The 17059-nt window shown below is 36.5% G+C and overlaps 1 long non-coding RNA gene, 1 other non-coding gene and 1 pseudogene across 2 annotated transcripts; 2 read left to right on the forward strand and 1 right to left on the reverse strand.

Moving 5' to 3' along the window:
• Positions 1-219: 219 nt before the first annotated feature.
• On the forward strand, positions 220-1446 carry LOC111909524 (uncharacterized; annotated as a pseudogene).
• Positions 1447-1725: 279 nt separating this feature from the next.
• LOC111909519 (uncharacterized) lies at positions 1726-4115 on the forward strand. The gene is made up of 6 exons (XR_002856215.3): positions 1726-1886; positions 2013-2080; positions 2510-2543; positions 2764-2880; positions 3648-3800; positions 3882-4115. It is a non-coding gene; the product is annotated as an uncharacterized LOC111909519 (long non-coding RNA).
• Positions 4116-11511: 7396 nt separating this feature from the next.
• LOC111909535 (small nucleolar RNA R71) lies at positions 11512-11618 on the reverse strand. Its single transcript, XR_002856227.1, has one exon. It is a non-coding gene; the product is annotated as a small nucleolar RNA R71 (small nucleolar RNA).
• Positions 11619-17059: the final 5441 nt, after the last annotated feature.

The raw sequence follows: 17059 nt of genomic DNA on the forward strand, positions 1-17059 counted from the left end.
CTTGTAATGTCATTGATGGGTATAGCTTGCAATGGATGGCACTCAAAGGAATCAACTTCTTTTACTTTTAATATTGAGTAGTCTCGAGGCATATGTAGTTTTAATTAGTTATTACTACCCTCATATTTACAAGGAGTCGTATATGACGTCAAATCAAGTCTCGAGGAATATATGGTTGTAATTAATTATTACTACCCTCATACTTACAAGGAGCCGTGTATGACGTCAAATCAAACAGGAGAAGCATGGATGGAAGAGATCTTGAATGGTCATCCAATACGATGTATTAATACTTTCCGTATGAGTGCTAGTTTATTTACACAACTATGTGAAGACTTGGAAAAATTATGGGTTAAAGGTAAGTGATAGAATATCGGTGAAAGAAAAGGTTGGAATCTTCTCGTACACACTTGTACTAGGTCTTTCTAATAGAGATGTTGCTGAGAAGTTTCAACTTTATGGAGAGACAATTAGTAGAACTTTTCATTATGTATTGGAATCCATATGTGGACGGAGTAAAGGTTTCATGGGTCTTGAACGTGAGTATATTAGACCTAAAGATGCAACATTTCAAAGTATCCCATCTCATACTGAAAGTGACGGTCGATATATGACTTATTTCAAGGTAACTGATTGTGGTATTTCATTTTCATATGTTTCTATATTGTAATTTAAACATTTTCTTAATAGGATTGCATTGGATGCATTGATGGTACTCATATAGATGCATGTATCCCAATGCCCAACCAAATGAGATATAGGGGAAGAAAAGGAGTCCCTACTTTTAATGTAATGGTTGTATGCGACTTTGACATGTGTTTTACGTTTATATCCGTCGGGTGGGAAGGATCGACACATGATACTTGAGTGTTCCTTTATGCAATTGAGACACCTTCTATGAATTTTCCTAAGCCCCCAGAAAGTACAACTAGTTTGATATTGTTTATAGTTTTTGAACTAACAATCATTGCATTTTTTTTTCATATTGGAAAATATTACGTAGTAGATAAAGGATACCCAGATCGAAAAGGATATTTGACACCATATTCACGTCTTAAATATCATCAGTCACAGTTTGAACATGTGCTTCCAACCAATGCTCAAGAAGCTTTTAATCGTGTAAATTCATCTCTTCGAAGTTGTATTGAATGTTCGTTTGGAGTGTTGAAGAGGAGGTGGAAAATATTGAACAAAATGCCATCATTGAGTGAGAAGACTCAAATAGATGTGATAGTGGCGACATTTACCCTTCATAACTATATTCGAAGAAATGACTCGACTGATATGATTTTCAACATTGTTCAACAACATAATTACATACCTACAGAAGAACAGGAGAATCATTCAAAATTAAGTCATGATAATATTCGACAATCACAGCATGAGATGCGAGAAATCCGTGATAATATTGCAAATATGATATAGGATGCACAGAATTTTCCTTAAATACAAATAATCAGAGAAATGTTTTCTAGTATATACATTAATTTAATTTTATGTATTAGATATTTGTCGTATAATATTGAATCATTTTCGTATATGTCCTTTTATGTCATTTTAAATTTCCTAACTAACTTTTCAGCTATTTTTACCAAACATCATTTTTTATCGGCTAACTTTTTAACCGGTAATCCAAACGTAACCTTAAGCTTTTAAAAGTTTAAATTGCAATGCAATTAGAGTCTTAAATTTTTTGGAAAAAATTGTGTTGTTTATTGTTGGATTACGTTTTGATAACAAAAATTCTTTTATTGATTTAGGTTTTTGATTTAGATAACGATTTCTGTGAAAGTTTCTTATATGGTGGTTTACATATTCTTATAATTATCAAATTCTGGTCCTAGATTTTGAAACTCAGATTCCAGAACTTATGCAGAGGACACAAGGTATGTAGTGAAAATGTTTTATATTTCCATTTTGGCTTGAATTCTTCTCATCAACTAGAATTCATAGGTTACAACTGTTGCCATTAGAATTATTTATAGCTTTTTTACTTTTCCTATTTCATATAGGGAATGAAGAGCTTCCTGGTGATTTAATCTCAGTGTGAAGCTTTTATCGGTCTTCCATCAAATAGGGGGTATCAGCTTTCCACCATTGTTCTTCCTTTCTCATTCCCTGACTCTCATCCGTGCCTGAAAAATTAACCGATTACACTGAAATCATTTCTAAGATCAATGACTCATATTTTTTCTACTTTACATGTATGCTTTTCGTTTTCATTGGAAACAAATCACGATCTTGGGTACCTATTCTTTTTTTCTCTTTTTTATTTGGGATTTTGTTAATTAGTAGTCAAAATACTGATTACATAAATTTTCACTTGGTATTGGTTCAATCTGTAAAATGATAAGCTGGTTCGATTGAGATCATACCGCATTCGCTCACCACATGCTCGATGAAATGTCTCAAAGTTTTAATTGAATATTCATTTTGTTGGATTTTATTGCCAACACCTGTTTCTATTATTGCTCTAATTCTTAATGTTGTTTTTTTAATGAATTTGCAGGAGATTGATACATCTTTCCCAGCATGTGAAAACGGTACGATAGACTACTATAACCCTTTGTTTGCTTTTTTTTTTTTTTATGTCCTTACCATCTCCAATAGATAAGGTATGTTGCTTTTTTTTTCCTATTTTTTTATCTTTTGTAAACAAAGCATCTTTTTCAACAATCCTTTTGAATGGTTTATGGTGATTACAGATTGTGGCAATTAAACAAATAGACCCACAGGTTTTATTAATGAAGTTGTTTCATATAGGTTTGTGTAGATTGTTATTTTCAGCATCAATGTGTCATAATTTCGCATCTATGGAGTAAATGTTAAACTAATAAAAAGGCAACAAAACAAGATGCCTTCGTGGAATTACATAGTTAAGTAAGTGTTTTTTTTTTTTTTTTTTTTTTTTTTTTCATTATATTCCAGTGTGCAAGTTGTTTTTTTTTTGTTTTTTTCCGCTTATTATTCAACTTTACTATTTTTCCTAATATTGTTGTGTATGTAATTAATTCGCTTAATCTACAATGACTGAAAATAGCGATTATCGAAACAGAGTAGTATTCAGTTGTTGCCAAACAGAAGGCCGATTCCATGCTTGAAATATTGAATCTTTTCAAAAGAGAATTTGTATCCATCGACACCATTTCAAATTAAAATTTCACGAAGGTTATATATATATATATATATATATATATATATATATATATATATATATATATATATATATATATATATATATATATATATATATATATATATATATATATTGTAGAATTAGTGGTAACTTTTAAGTTGATGTGTTCAGTTTTGAAATGGCTACAATGAACACGATCTAACCTTCCCAACTGGCTGACGAAATGTTATCCAAAAGGTTTACATATTTTTTGGGTAAATTTCCCGACTTTTCACACTATTTAGATGTTATTTGAAATGATTACATGTTTTTTGTAAGTGTGTAGATTTTTGGAATGCATATATTTCTCAAAGTACGTCTCAATAAGAAAATAATAAAATGAAATGAGAGTAAGATGCTATAATCTACCATTAGCGTGAATTTTTTTAAATGGGCAAGTTCAAAAGGAGTTCAGTTTTAAATTTTTTTTAACACTATTTTTGCTGATGTACCTTCTTTATGATTGTTTTAGGTGGGAAAGTTGTAGATTTTGTAGAACTCAAAAGGAATTATATATGATTTAGTTTAGTATTGACAAACACATTGAGTTGCCAGTTAGGAGTTGGCACATGAATAGACGGAGGTTGCTTCATTGTCTGGAAAAAACAAGGAACCTTTGATAGAGGTAGATTGATTTTTAATTAACTTTATTCCTCAAATTTATATTGTATAGTTTTTGATGTTTTTTCCTTTTGTAAAATTTCAGGAATACAATGCTAATAAAGAGAGAGACACTTAGTTCCGACTTCTTTTTCAATGTTATCCAAATTATTCATTTCTTTTGTCTATGTACCGATGTTATCAATGTTTAGTTTCGAGTGCAATCTATGTACCCATATAACCAAATCCATCACAAAAAACAATAACCCTCCCGACTCATGTGAAGCATGGGATACATTACTAGTTTTATCCTAATAGATAATTCATCTTTAAGAAGAAATGATTTTTAATGCTTCTGAATTATACATCGTATCCTTCAGGAATCTATATAATTAAATAGCTTACAACTCAAATGAAATAAACCTAAATCTAAGCAAATAAGGTTAGCGAAATAACATATAGAATACATAATCCGAGGATAGACTAAATTCACCTAAAAAGTAGGAATTTTGTGTGATATACGATTATTGTTGGAACAATATGATATGTGGCATAATAAATACATTTTGTCCTTGTTTATGTTATCTGCTTTGTGTTGAACATATGTTCACTAGCACAATAAATTAGTGACAATACTAGAATAAATACGCCCTTATTGGGTTACACATAAAGCACAACTCAAGTTCTAAATAGTAAGAACAACTTTTGGAATGGCTAGTTTATTAACTTGTCATAATTTATTTTTGTAAAATAACCATCTTCTCCGGAATGGACCATTCCGGAGTCCATTCCAGACTGACCTTATCTGGTCCAACCCATTCTAATTGGGTCCCGAATACCTACCATTACAAAAGCTATTCTGCAATGTATATTGGAATATCATCATATTTCAAACTAAGTTGCCAAAGAAGATATGAAATCTGATTTTGATGAGTTGTATGTTTTACGGGCGAGTTCTTCACTCCTTTGCTTTTAATTGTTTAAATTTCTGATTTGTAAAAAGGTGAGTATGGAACACGATGAGAGCCGGTCCAGAACACGAAGAACTGTTTCAGAATGTTGCCTTTAAACTTTGAATGTGCCGAACTACTATGGAACCCGAAGAACAAGTTTGGAATATCACGCCTTTTTGAACCTTCTCCTGTACTATCTTGCAAACCGCTAATTGCTGCTGATATTCTTACTAAACTTAGGGTCCGACCACCATGCAAGGCTATGTTTCAAAAGACGTGCTTGGTAGGTCATTAGGTATTCATGTCGAGGTAGAAATGATCATTTGCTTTTAAATTACGTCTTCTCCAAAGCAGTTGTGAAAAAACCTTGAATCCTATTACAAGAAATGGTTTTTGAGATCGACAAGTATGATTTGACCTTTGGGAAGAGGGAATTTTACCTTGTCACCGGCTTCCTGTTTGGTGAAAATATTGCAACATTAGATTACAGACACGGCTTCCCATTATGTATGTTAACTAGGGTCACGGTGACTGACTAGGTAAAATTGAAAGATGTTATGATACATATCTTAATGAGTTATTAGAGTATGATGCGACCCGAGTCTGTCTACTATATTTGTTGGAAAGTGGCTTCAATGGTTAGTTACCATGTGAGCCTATGAACGAGGAGTGTTTTAGTTCGGTATCCAACTTCGATGATTTCAACAAGTATCATATTGTTAAATTATAAATATTATTAGTAATGGTATTTACAAAATTACTTGTGTATTCTTTTGGTGTTGTAAATATCTGTGGGAGAGGATAATTCGGGATCAAGTGTATGATGGGTTTTGATTAGATAAAAATGATCTTTCTAATAAAACTTTTAAAAGAGGCAAACATAAGATATTTTAAAATAACATTTATTTTAAGACCATTTTAAAACCAAACCACCAAGGATCCAATTACATGATATAAAAAGATTATAAACCACTCATATGATGTTTAGAAGACACCTTTGAAGACATTGACCCCTCTTGGCATTTAGGAAGTTGATGAAGATGGCAAAAGCCCAAAATAAGGTTTTTTTATAATGTATCCACCAACAAAATTAAGTCACCAAGAATGCTAGTTCTCTCTTGTAAAATACTTCTTAAGCCTTTAAGAACTTATCATGTATAAGTCTTATAGGAGAAGCACTTCATAAGCACACACTTCCTACACTACGCCTTAAAAGAGAAGAAGAAGAGAGGGGCGAGGATGTTATCAGCTTAAAGAAAAAAGAAAGAAAAGATCAGGCATAAAATGAAAGCCTAAAGCACTATTTTATACCTATACACCATATCTAAGACCCGTAGCTCTGCAAATGTCAAAGACATGTGATATTAGAAGTATGGTATGTAAGAGGGAAACATGCAAGCAACCATACTGTAACGTCCCATTTTCACAATAAAAAATTTACATTTTATTGAAGTAAAACCTCCCAATTATAAATCCATTATTAAGAAAATTGTTTATTCCAAAATACATTCATTGAAAATCAGAGTAATATAAGAAACACAGAATCCTCAATGCTGCTGATGTGTGTGTACAATCCTTCCTTCGCCTTCCCACGATCACCGATAAAACCTAAAAAACATAAACAATTGGGTAAGCACAAAAGTAGTGATTTTCCCCCAAAATACACCATATGATAAACATACAAGCATGCATAACGACCCACAATCATCGGAATGGAATGCCCATGCCCAATTAGTCATCGAACTGGAATGCCAACATACAGTGTGTCCAATCAGTCATCAGATTAGAATACCTAGGATTGTTGGTCTACCGCCTCAACCTAACCGCTCTTCCCGAGCTTTCGTGCCTACGACTTCCAGCCGGCCGACACCATGTATCTTGGCCTTCAGCACACAACAAGACCATCTCAACCTCAATCACCACCATATGACGAAATATAAACAAACATGAATCAAGTAGGCACATACTATATGCAATATCAATCATACAGTTCGCTACCGCCTACTAGATCTTTCACAGCACATTGCTTCACTACTAGGTAACCTCTATGTAATTTGTAACCATAAGTAACCAATGGTGAGATAACCACCCGAACAGATGATCCTACTTTAGATCCATAACTAAACGAGGAATAGACAAGAAAGCCTAGATCTCAGGCTATACTACATGACTACGTACAATCCCTAGGACACTATACTAGACGATAACCTGCCTACAGGTACTCTAACCAGTATAGTACTACTGGTGCATCTAGCAGATCACTACAGCATAGCAACATCCTACACACAAGGATATGAGATGAATCAGCAAGGAATGTGTAACCATATGTAACTAGAGTTGAGATAGCCACCTAGATAGATGATCCCACTCTAGAGCCATAACCAAATGAGGAATAGGCAAGAAATCCTAGATCAAGACTCCTCAGGCTATCCCATGTGACTACATACATTCCATAGGGGATCCTCCTAATAAATGATAATCAAAGATAGAGGGTCAACATTAGTGCCTTCGACCTACGAGTACTGTGAGGAGGTACTCACTTGAAATGAAGAACCCTGAAATACTGAGACGTGCTTCCCTTTTTTCTCTACTTGATCCTACGAATCCACTAATCACTAAAACATGGTAAAATGTTAATCCACAGTCCAAAGCCCCCAAGTTTGACCCAATGTAAAACTTGGTCAAAAATTCAACGGTCAACGAAAGTCAACAAAAGCCAAAGTCAAAGGCTTGCTGTATACGCCCAACGTACTCAAGATGGTTCTGATATTCCATTAAGCACTTTATCCCTTAAGACCTTTTGTCCAAAGCTTAGTTTTAGGTCCAAATTAACACCCTAAATCATAAAGTTTCCAACTTTATGATTTTGCATGGTTAGGAAGAGTCCAAATTCAAAACACTAACTTGTCATAAGATTCTAAGCTTCATAACACAGACATGAATGGAAGAACAAGATCAAGATAACATTTTTGAATTAACACCCTCATATACACCTAGAAATTCACCTCAGATGATCTGGAACAACCCACACTCAAATGGACCAATTTGAAGCACAAAAAGAGCATAACTTTAACACCTTCAACAAGATCTAAGGAAACATTCATAAAGCTTCTAACTTTATACATTCTGGAGATGAATGAGGGAGGAGAACTTCTAGATCTAAAATTGCTTCAAGCTTCCAAGCTTTATCACCACCTTCTTCTTCCTTCCAAGGTACCAAGAAGCACACTCTTTGGCTCATAAGGGTCAAATTAGGGTTAAGGTTTCAATAAAGGACGTTGGGAAGATGGAGACAGAGAATGGAAAGTGTTTGGGGAAGTTAAGGACTTTAAATAAGGCTCAAACCCCCGAAATTAGGGTTTGGTTCTAGTTGCGTACGCCCATCGTACCAAATGGTACGCCCAACGTATATTTATAAAGGAACGACTTCATAATGCTGGTACGGCCAACATACCACCCTCCTTTCCATCTCAAATACCCTTTCAAATGACCACAACTTCTTCGTTCCAACTTAGATTTTGGCGTTCTTTATATGCACGGAAAGGTATAGAAGAGCTCTACAATATTATCTAGATATCTTGGACTAAAGACTTCTCAAACTAAAATCCACAATTCATGCGAGAACCCGATAAGGCTTTTCCCTTTTCAATCCTTCGACCCAAAACGCAATTCAAAGGTTTAGATGTCACAACCATCATTTTCACCTTCCAATGGGCCTAACTTTACCTCCTTAAAGCCCAAAGCCTTTACACAATCGACTTCCGGCCTACGTACCTAAAATAAGAAATGATAAGAAATAAGATGTTACAATTCCCCCCCCCCCCAATTAAATTTGATTTCTTCCTCAAAATCATCACTCGCTTCCACTTCATGATGTAACCCCTCACATCAACCAAACTGACAAAAAATCTATAGATTTGATAAGCTTAAAACCTTCTCGGCCAAAAATTGTCACGCTAATCCCGCACATAAGTGCACCATCACAACAAAAAGCAACTGGTCATATACTAAACTAGGCCACGCACCTACTCGGATCCGATAGCCCTACTTAGCTATCTACCGTCAACACTCTGGCTCAACCCCGATCCTCTAACCAACAATAGCACTCGGGCTTACCCCCGATCCACTAACCAACAACAGCACTCAGGCTTACCCCTGATCTACTAACCAACAATAGCACTTGGGCGTACCCCTGATCCACAAACCAAAAACAACACTCAAGCTTACCCCTAATCAGACAAGAACACACAAGGAAGCCCTTGTCGCCTCCCTCAACCTAGGCTTCTAACACCCTAGACTCTAAATCACAAGCACACCCTACAGATTTCATCGAGATAAGTGATGACATGGAACACTGAGGAGACGACACGTGGCATCATCATACGATTTACATGTAATACGCAACACGCACCTGATATGTCCATATTTAGCCATGTGTTTAGTATATATTTTTATTAATTATTAGCTAATCATTTGAATAATATGGACAAAAGGTACTTAATAATGTTTAAATTATATTTTCAGTCCAGAAGACATGCTTGGAAGCAAAAAGGAAGAAGGAGAAGCAATCAGAAGCTGGAGAATGAAGAAAGAAGAACAAACCTGGAGCTACTCGGCGAGTCGAGAAGCTACTCGGCGAGTTCCACTGAATGTGCGCGAAGTAACGTCTAAAATCCTTACCGTACACGTATTTCTCAAAGGGACCCGGTGAGTTGGATACCTACTCGCCGAGTTGCCCCAGTTTTTTAGATAATTATAAATAGAGGATCTAATTCCGAATGGGAGAGTTTTTTGGCATCTCTGGAGAATAACTTGCGACTGAGGAAACCATTGGATACCAAAAGAATCCTAATCTTCGATCTTTAGAAGACTCAAGACGAATTAGGTTAAACTTTCCACTTATTCTTAGAAGTGAATCATGTATAGATTAACTAAATTCGTTTTTAGCTTCTCTTTTACTGTAATCATGAGCTGAATTTCGTAGTTTCTGTTTAGGAAAGACCAAATTACTCCTATGGTTTGATTTATACTTTGATTGATTGATTGTTGGTGATTTTATTAAATTAAGTTTGTTAAAGACCCTTATGCATTAACCATAATTATTTTCTGTTAATTGGAAGACAATTAGGCTACATGAACATCTCTTAATTGTTAACCTCATATGATTTATGTGAACACTTTATAATATGCATAGTATTAGTGAATATGAAACTAGGATTAATTAGAGAATGGGTAAATTAATGTGTGAGCTTGTTTGAGAAACCAACAAACAAGAGGTTAGTTGAATTACTAAGTTGATTAACCAATTACAAATCGTATTTAATCCAAATAATTGAAATAGGGAATTAATTAGTTTAAACACTTGATCACTGCTTGAATTGATTAATTTCCTAAGGGTTGGTAATAGCCAATGCGGATCTAATCACTATAGTTGGTAACCAATAACAATTAAATGAGTACTTTATCATAAAACTAACCATATGAGTGAATTGGTTGGACCTAAACAGAAACCCTTTTATTAAATTTGGTAAATTTTTACTTGCTTTAGTTGATTAGTTAATTACGTGTTAGGTGGTGTGTTTAAGTTTCTAGTTTTGTAAAACTAGAGAAAACCCTTTACTTTTATTACTTGTTTAGTTAAAATTAGTTATTAGTTTAATTTCCGTTCCCTGAGTTCGACACCCTACTTATTCAACTATACCACTAGACAGGTTCACTGCCTTTGTGTGCTAAATCTATATTTTTAGAGTAGGAATAAAACCGGTGCATTTTACACACATCAAGTTTTTGGCGCCGTTGTCGGGGAGCTGTTCAAAAATTAAATCTAATTCCTAATTTTATCGATCCTTTGTGTGAGACTATCTTACAAAAAGTTATTTTTTTTTATTAATTTAGTAATTAGGTTGAGTTTTAGTAATTATTAGTTTTTAGTCATTTTTATTTATTTTTATCTATATTAAAGTATTACACAGTGAACTCGCCGAGTGCAATCGACCTTACTCGGCGAGTCTACTGCTGATTGGCAGTTTAGTTCTTATTTTCATTATGTTTCATTTTTGCTCTTTTTATGCGTTTTTCTTGTTTTTGTGTAGGATTTTCATGACCAGAGGATCCAACACTCCACTGGTTCCCCCTTATAAAGACCCAGAATCCGCATTGAGGAAAAACAAAGGCAAAGACGTTGAAAGCTCGAATACACCTAAGAAGTCACCTTTGACTAGCTTGAAGATAGTCTTTGGGAAGAAGAAGAATAAGATACCAGGAGAGACCAACAGCAGAAAGAGCGAAGAAAGTAAGCTAGAAGATATTGAAGACAATCCAAAAGAAGCAGAATACGAATACGACTACGAAACCGAATACGAAGAGGAAAGAGATCAAGAGGGAGGCTTGGACAACACCATGGCGAACATTGACGAAGTTCCCATGGGAGAATGGAAGAAGAGGATACAAGATGACACCGGCCCGGGACTTGTGCAACCCGCAATTCTCGCGACTGCCACTTTTGAGCTCAAGGGTCACATACTTGCTCAACTCAAGGAGATCCCCTTTTACGGAAAAGACCACGAAGATACCTATAAACAATTGGATGAAGTTAATGATGTAGCTGATTACTTTAATTTTCCAAATGTGCCCCGTGAAACCCAGCTGCTTCGTATGCTTTCAATTACATTCAAGGGTGCTGCAAAAGATTGGCTCAAGTCACTCCCTCCCGGATCCATCACTACATGGGCCAAGATGAAAGAAGAATTCATTGACTAGTTTTGCCCACCTTCTAAAATAGCCAAGTTGAAGAAAGCTATAGCCAACTTTGAACAACAACCCGGAGAGTCGCTTTATGAGGCGTGGGAGAGGTACAAAAGTCTACTAAGGAATTGCCTACACCATGACCTTAATAGCCAACAAGAAGTCTCCATCTTCTATGATGGAGTCAATGTTACAACTCGACAGCTCCTTGACTCACAAGGACCCCTCACAAAGAAGGCACCCCCGATGATCAAGGAATTGACTGAAGACTTCTCTAAACATTCTAGAGAATATCACAACCCACTAAATAAAGTACGTAGGGGGTAGTAAACAAGGTTAACGATGGCATGGCGGCAATGATGGCTAAACTAGATAGTTTAGATAGGAGGATGACAAATATGGATCAAACAATCCATGCCATTCGGGTAGGATGTGAGAATTGTAGAGGACCTCACCTCACAAGGGATTGTGACTTGGATGAGAATGGAAAAAAGAAGGCTCAATTTTTCTATTCAAGTGGCGACATATTTGATGATAATTGGTGAAAACCAAAGAAGGAATGGGTCCCGTATGAAGAATACAAAAAGGCAAAGGAGGAGAAATTCAAGCAAAAAAAACGGGGTTACTATCAAAAGGAGGAACCGGTTGTGGAAAAGAAAGCTGATTTGGAAGAGATGCTTACTAGATTTTTAGTCGCGTACGAGAAACGACACAATGATACCGATGCTACACTTAAAGATCAACAAAATATGTTGAGAGAACACCAACTTATGATGAAAGATCAGCAAGCCTTACTTAGGAATCAGCAAGCATCCATTCTCAACATAGAAAAAAAGCTAGGGCAACTCGCATAACAAGTGGACGAGAGAAGACCGGGTGGACTTCCAAGCAATACGGAAACCAACCCGAAAGGCGCACATATAAACATTGTCACAACCAGGAGTGGGAAGATTATAACCCCTTTGGCCCCTATTCAGAATGAAGATCCAAACCCAGTGCAAGAAAAGGAGACAAAAGGGCAGAATCAAGATCAGAACCAGCTGAGCCCATACCCTACTCGTCGAGTCCATAATATGGACTCGGCGAGTCCGCCACCTGATCAGAAAAGTCAAACTCATGTTAAGCCATATCATCCTCCACTTCCATAACCAGCCCGAGCTAGACAAGAAAAGAATGAAGAAGACTACCAGAAGTTTCTAGAACACAAAAAGGCTCTTCAAATCAACATACCATTCATAGAAGCGGTTGCCCAAATGCCAAAATACGCCAAATTTCTCAAGGAGCTTCTAACTAATAGAAGGAAGATGGAAGAAGTGAAGAAGGCGGTCCTAAACGAAAACTGTTCAACTGCTATGTTGAACACACTTCCTAAGAAGAAAGGAGATCCGGGAAGTTTAACATTGCCCTGTCAATTTGGAAACTTGGCCACAATATATGCACTAGCTGATTCGGGGGCAAGTGTGAAACCTCATGCCTTATTTATTTTTCAAAAAGTTAGATCTCCCAGAGCCGAGGCCAATTCGAATGGCAATCCACTTAGAAAATAAAACGGTTACATTCCCACGAGGAATCTGTGAAGATCTTTTGGTAAAGGTGGATAAGTTCGTGTTCCCCGCGGATTTTATAATTTTGGACATGGAAGTGGATCCTTAAGTCCCGATCATCCTTGGAAGACCTTTCCTTAACACCGCAAGCGCTATAGTTGACATGCGAGATTCAAAACTTACTCTACGAGTGGGAGATGAATCAGTCACTTTCGGGGTTGATCAAGCCATGAAGCTTGCAAGGAACAGTGATGACACGACATTTTTCAATTGATATGTTGGATGAATTAAAGGAGGAATGGAACAATGAACAACCAAACAAGTCCATCATCGCCTTTGATGAAGAACTTGATGCTGAAAGAGACCTACTTGAAATAGAGAGACTGCTGGAAGAAGCTGATTATAATGAACTAATAAAAACCACTAAGCAGCCTACTCGCCGAGTAGCCCCGGTCTACTCACCGGGTCCATATAAACAACCCAGAGTTATCGCGAATTCTGCGCAGGACTCGACGAGTTCCTTCACTGGACTCGACGTGTTCACCATGCAGAACACGAAAATTGAGCTGAAATCGCTACCAGATCACTTGGAGTACGCATTCCTTGAAGATGGTCAACAAAAACCTGTTATAATAGCTTCTGACCTCTCCAAATCTAAAAAATAAGAATTAGTCCATGTCCCAAAGAAGAGTAAGAGTGCCATTGCATGGAGTATCACCGATATCAAGGGAATAAGCCCCTCTTATTGCTCTCACAAGATCAACATGGAAGAAGAAGCAAAGCCAGTAGTGCAACATTAAAGAAGGCTAAACCCGAAGATGCAAGAAGTGGTCAAGAAGGAAGTAGTCAAGCTTTTAGATGCGGGGATCATTTATTCTATTTCCGACAGTCCATGGGTTAGTCCTGTTCAAGTGGTGCCCAAGAAAGGCGGGATGACGGTCGTAACAAACGAGAAGAATGAGCTTTTTCCGACCCGAACGGTAACCGGTTGGCGAGTGTGCATCGATTATCGAAAACTAAACGATGCCACTCGTAAAGAACATTTTCCTTTACCTTTTATTGATCAAATGCTTGAAAGATTGTCCGACCATAGTTACTATTGTTTCTTAGACGGATTTTCGGGTTACTTCCAAATACCCATAGGCCCAATTGACCAAGAAAAGACTACTTTCACTTGCCCGAGTGGGACTTTTGCCTATCGCCGCATGCCCTTTGAGTTATGCATTGCACCTGCGACATTTTAAAGGTGCATGACGACCATATTCCATGACATGGTGGAAAAATTCATGGAAGTATTTATGGACGATTTTTCTTTTTTTGGATGTTCCTTCCATGATTGTCTTGCTAACCTGGATTTAATGCTTGCTAGGTGTGAAAAAACCGATTTAGCCCTCAATTGGGAAAAATGTCACTTTATGGTTAAAGAGGGTGTAGTCTTGGGCCACAAGGTATCCAGAGCGGGAATCGAGGTGGATCGGGCAAAAACAGATACAATTGCTAAATTACCTCCACCAACTAATGTAAAGGGCATTAGGAGTTTTTTAGGCCACACAGATTTTTACCGCCATTTCATAAAAGATTTTTCTAAAATAACTAGACCTCTAACAAAATTACATTTAAAAGATGCACCATTTAATTTCACTAAAGAGTGTCTAGAGGCCTTGGAATTTCTGAAAGAAAAATAAACTAATGCCCTGATCATTATTGTCCCGAATTGGAACCTACCTTTTGAAATAATGTGTGACATGAGCGACTTTGCATTAGGAGCTGTACTTGACGAAAGGGTTAATAAGCACTTTCAACCCATTTATTATGCAAGCATGACTTTGAATCCGGCCCAAGAAAATTACACCAAAACTAAAAAAGAATTACTAGCCGTGGTGTATGCTTTTGAAAAATTCCGCCCTTATCTTATTTTATCTAAAACCACTGTTTTTACTGACCACTCTGCTATTAAGTATTTGTTTGCCAAGAAGGATGCAAAGCCAAGATTGATACATTGGGTTCTACTTTTACAAGAATTTGATATTGAGATACGCGATAGAAAGGGAATGGAGAATGTAGCTGCCGACCACTTCTCAAGACTAGAAAACCCGCATTTGGAAGCGTTGGAAGAAGATAACATTGGAGATGACTTTCTGGACAAGTACATTTTAGTGACCACGGGGGGATGAGCCATGGTTTGTGGATATAGCTAATTACTTAGCTACCAAGTATATCCCAAAAGATTTTACCCACCAACAAAAGAAGAAATTCTTTTTAGAAATAAAATACTACTTTTGGGACGAGCCATATCTTTTCCGAAGCTGCACGGATGAGATCATAAGGAGATGTGTATTTGGGAAGGAAAGCCGAGAAATTTTGGAGAATTGTCATAGCGGGCCCACCGGTGGACATCATGGAGCACATTACACGGCTAAGAAGATATTTGATATTGGGTTTTATTGGCCCAATTTTTTAAAGATGCTACCTAATATGTCAAAGAGTGTGATGCATGCCAAAGAGCGGGAACCATATCATCCCGAAACGAGATGCCACAACATAGTATTCAAGTGTGTGAAGTGTTTGATGTGTGGGGGATCGATTTCATGGGACCATTTCCAGTGTCAAAAGGGAACAAATATATTTTGGTGGCGGTTGATTATGTATCCAAATAGGCGTAGGCACAAGCTTTACCAACTAATGATGTTCGGGTGGTGGTGTGCTTTCTAAAGAAGTTATTCTAAAGATTTGGAGTTCCTAAAGCTCTTATTAGTGACCGGGGCACTCACTTTGCCAATGATCAATTAGAAAAAGTGTTATTAAAATATGGGCTAACCCATAAATTCATATCTTACCATCCACAAACTATTGGGCAAACTGAAGTGACAAATAAAGCATTAATTTTTTTTGGAGAGATCGGTGGGTAGCAATCGAATGGAATGGTTCGATAGGTTAGATGATGCACTTTGGGCCTTCCGAACAGCTTTCAAAACACCTATTGGTACTACACCATATAGGCTAGTTTATGGGAAGCAATGTCATTTACTGGTAGAAATAGAGCATAAAGCTTTTTGGGCTTTAAAAATGTGCAATTTTGATGTAGATGAACTTAAAACCAACCGGTTGATGCGAATGAATGCTCTTGAAGAACTTAGGAATGAGGCTTACACTAGCTCCTTGATTTACAAAGAAAAAACCAAGAATTGGCATGAAAAAAGAATCAAGGGTAATAAAGACTTTCACAAAGGGCAAAAAGTGTTACTTTTTAATTCAAGGCTTAAAATCTTTCCGGGCAAGCTAAAGTCACGATGGGATGGTCCATTTATAGTGAAGAAAGTTTTTCCACATGGAGCTATTGAGTTATTTTCAAGAGATGACACTCCTTTCAAAGTTAATGGATATAGGGTGAAAAAATATGAAGAAGGAATCCTGAGGAAAGAAGAAGTTGAAGAAGGGCTGCTGCTGGAAGGCATGGCAGAAACGTAGAGCGGGAAGGAGTCCAACTAACGACTCCTTTAAGAGAAGCGCTTCTGGGAGGCAACCTGAGTTTAGAGTTTGCATTTCTTTTCCCTTTATTTTTCTTTTTGTTTTTCTCTTTTTGGATCTGTTTTTTTTTTTCAATCTTCTTCTAAAATTATGCTTAATATAATTGCTTGAGGGAAAGCAACGCTCAAAGTGTGGGGTGGTGGCTTAAAGAAATCGAGTTTTTTTCAAACTGAATGATGAACTCACCGAGTTCATAAATTACTCGGCGAGTACTTTTTGAAATCCATGAAAAATCGCGAACTCGCGTTTCTAGTCGGCGAGTAAATGTTCCTACTCAGAGAGTCCACGTATTTACTGGAATTATATATATATATATATATATATATATATATATATATATATATATATATATATATATATATATATATATATATATATATATATTTACAATCTGTAGATAGGGTTTCTTTTACCCTAACCATTTTCACCAGCCACCTCCCAAGCATACTTGCTGAGCATTTCGTTTCTCTCAAGCAACTCTTTTGATTTCTCGCCGCATCTTCATCTACAAAGCC

The sequence above is a fragment of the Lactuca sativa genome, chromosome 3 (assembly GCF_002870075.4).
Source record: "Lactuca sativa cultivar Salinas chromosome 3, Lsat_Salinas_v11, whole genome shotgun sequence".
Taxonomy (NCBI): domain Eukaryota; kingdom Viridiplantae; phylum Streptophyta; class Magnoliopsida; order Asterales; family Asteraceae; genus Lactuca; species Lactuca sativa.